Here is a 3,552-nt window from a genome sequence, read left to right on the forward strand (position 1 = left end):
AGTTTGGTGTTGTGATGAGCGGATAATTTGTATACTTTTTGGCATTGTTTTTAGTATGTTTTTGATATGATATAGTTAGTTTTTAGTATATTTTTATTAGTTTTTAATTAAAATTCACTTTTCTGGACTTTACTATGAGTTTGTGTGTTTTTCTGTGATTTCAGGTATTTTCTGGCTGAAATTGAGGGACCTGAGCAAAATCTGATCCTGAGACCAAAAAGGACTGCAGATGCTGTTGGATTCTGACCTCCCTGCATTCGAAGCGGATTTTCTGGAGCTACAGAAGCCCAATTGGCGCGCTCTCAACGGCGTTGGAAAGTAGACATCCTGGGCTTTCCAGCAATATATAATAGTCCATACTTTGCCCAAGATTTGATGGCCCAAACCGGCGTTCAAAGTCACCTCAAGGAATCCCAGCGTTAAACGCTGGAACTGGCACCCAAATGGGAGTTAAACGCCCAAACTGGCACCAAAGCTGGCGTTTAACTCCAAGAAGAGTCTCTACACGAAATTGCTTCATTGCTCAGCCCAAGCACACACCAAGTGGGCCCGGAAGAGGATTTTTATGTCATTTACTCATTTCTGTACACCCTAGGCTACTAGTTTCTTATAAGTAGGACCTTTTACTATTGTATAGAAATCTTTTGATCACTTTTAGATCTCTAGATCATCTTTGGACATTTTAGTTCTTAGATCATTGGGAGGCTGGCCATTCGGCCATGCCTAGACCTTATGCTTATGTATTTTCAACGGTGGAGTTTCTACACACCATAGATTAAGGTGTGGAGCTCTGCTGTACCTCGAGTATTAATGCAATTACTATTGTTCTTTCATTCAAATTCCGCTTGTTCTTTATCCAAGATATCACTTGTTCTTCAACATGATGAAGGTGATGATTGACGCCCATCACCATTCTCACTCATGAACAAAGTGACTGACAACCACTCTTGTTCTACAAGCATTTGAGGCTTGGTGAATATCTCTTGGATTCCTGATTGCACGATGCATGGTTGATTGCCTGACAACCGAGTGCTCGCCTGACAAACGAGCCAACCATTCCGTGAGATCAGAGTCTTCGTGGTATAGGCAAGAACTGATGGCAGCATTCAAGAGAATCCGGAAGGTCTAACCTTGTCTGTGGTATTCTGAGTAGGATTCAATGAGTGAATGACTGTGACGTGCTTCAAACCTGTAACCTACTGGGCGTTAGTAACAGACGCAAAAGAGTTATTCTATTCCGGTAGGGGAGGGAACCACACCGGTGATTGGCAGCACTGTGACAGAGTGTGTGCATTAGCTTTCACTGCGAGGATGGGAGGTAGCTGCTGACAACAGTGAGACCCTATACGAGCTTGCCATGGAAAGGAGTAAGAAGGGTTGGATGAAGACAGTAGGAAAGCAGAGAGACGGAAGGGAAGGCATCTTCATGCGCTTATCTGAAGTTCCTACCAATGAATTACATAAGTATCACTATCTTTATCTTTTATGTTATTTTCGTTCATCACCATATATATCTGAGTTTGCCTGACTAAGATTTACAAGATGACCATAGCTTGCTTCAATACTAACAATCTCCGTGGGATCGACCCTTACTCACGTAAGGTTTATTACTTGGACGACCCAGTGCACTTGCTGGTTAGTTGTGCGAAGTTGTGTAATGCCATGGTATTGAGCGCACCAAGTTTTTGGAGCCATTACCAGGGATTATGAGAGTTGTGAAAAAGTATAGTTCACAATTTCGCGCACCACTCTCTCATAAAAAAAAAGGGGGGGTGGACGCGCGCGCACCATGTACGCGCACGCGTCCCTGAGCTGATACAACATCACCCATACCCGAGAGTTGGGCCTCTCTTGGGCAAACATTATGCCCTGAGCCCAACATGACCCACGCTGACGCGCACTACGTGCGTGCACGCAGATTCTGGGAACATGGGAGTTCACGCGGAAGCGCACCTACCGCGTCCGCGTCGATTTGCTGCCGCAATTTTTTGAGCCAAGCCCCAGAGAGTTGAGCCAGCTCTGGGCCAACTTTAAGCCCCTGGCCCAACTCGATTCGCGCGGACGCGCACTTGCCGCGTGCGCGCCCATATGATCTAGGAGGAACAGACGCGAGCGCACGCATCGCGCTAGTGCGCCTTATCACAAATCATCAATGTACGCGGACGCGCACTTGCCGCGCGCGCGTCCTTAGGTGATGCCACCACTCTAGGCCTTTCCCCCGAGAGTTGGGCGTGCGTCAAGCCCACTCTAAGCCTCAGGCCCAACTACATGTACGCGTGCGCGCGCTGTACGCGCATGCGCCGCTGCACAGTCTGCCAATCCACACCTAAGCGCACTGTACGCTCACGCGTGGATCCCAAATTTTCATCAATGTACGCAGACGCGCATGGTGCGCGCCCGCGTCGATTCAAAAATAGGATAAACCTAATGCGCGAAGCGCACAGCGCAGTCGCGCACCTTCTCTCTTCTCCCTCACCATCTTCTTCTCCCTTCCACCTTCAACCTCGCCGCAGCTCCGCCACTGTACAACCAACCGCCTTGACCATCAATTCTCTCTCTGTCTTCTCCACTCACTCTCTCCTCCTCCCTTCGGTCAAGCACCCAACCACCGAAACCACCATCTCCGCCGCCACCCCATCATCACCGCCGGCGACTCTCTCTCTCTTCCCCCATCTCACATTCGCCTATCACTCTCCTTCTACCACCACTGCCAGCTTCTTTTACTTAGTCTTTCATCCTTCCGCAACACCACCAAACGGCCAAACCACCGCAGCCGGCTGTCTTCACCGCCACCATCCACGGCGGCGTAAATCCCTACTCCTGCTGCCCCTACCCCTATCCTAGTTCCCCTTTCCACTCCTCCCAGCTCCCAGGTTCCTGCTCATTTTCTGTTTTTAATTGTTCATTTCTGTTAGTTACTATAATTGTCTGTTAGTTAGTTTAAATTCAAATATTGCATGCTAGGTTAGATAGAAGTATTTGCTGTTAGGTAGCTAGGACTGGATAGAGGATTCTAGGCCTGATAAGTGCTCCGTATGTGCATCTTTGCTGTCTGTTTCCTTGGGTGTGTATGCTGCTTTTTGGGTTGCTATTTTGTGCAAATTGTGTTGCCTGCATGCTAGACCACTACTGCTGTACTTGATTGATGTTGTGATCATGCTATTTGTGCTATTTTGCTATTTGGGAATGTCCAATTTTAAGCCAGAATGCTGCCCGATTTTCAAGAGAATTAGTTTCATTTTGGTCTTTATTTCAATTTTGGGCTAATTCCCGTTGCCTTTCCACTTTCCGGATTTGCATCATTCATTGTGAACATGAACCGCAACTTCTCTTCTCTTTGAGCCTAAATATCATCATAGCACTAATCCACCTTTCTAACTCACTAATTTCTTTAACCATTTAACTTCCACTCACCTTTAACCCTCTTTAACAATTCTTTCAAAAATATGATGATATTATTGCCTTTTGAATAAGAGTTGTTGCCTTTAATGAAGATTACATTCTTGGTTTATTTGTTCACTTATGCTTACTTGTTACCAATTCTTTTCAAGT

Source organism: Arachis stenosperma, chromosome 3, assembly GCF_014773155.1.
Source record: "Arachis stenosperma cultivar V10309 chromosome 3, arast.V10309.gnm1.PFL2, whole genome shotgun sequence".
Classification (NCBI taxonomy): Eukaryota; Viridiplantae; Streptophyta; class Magnoliopsida; order Fabales; family Fabaceae; genus Arachis; species Arachis stenosperma.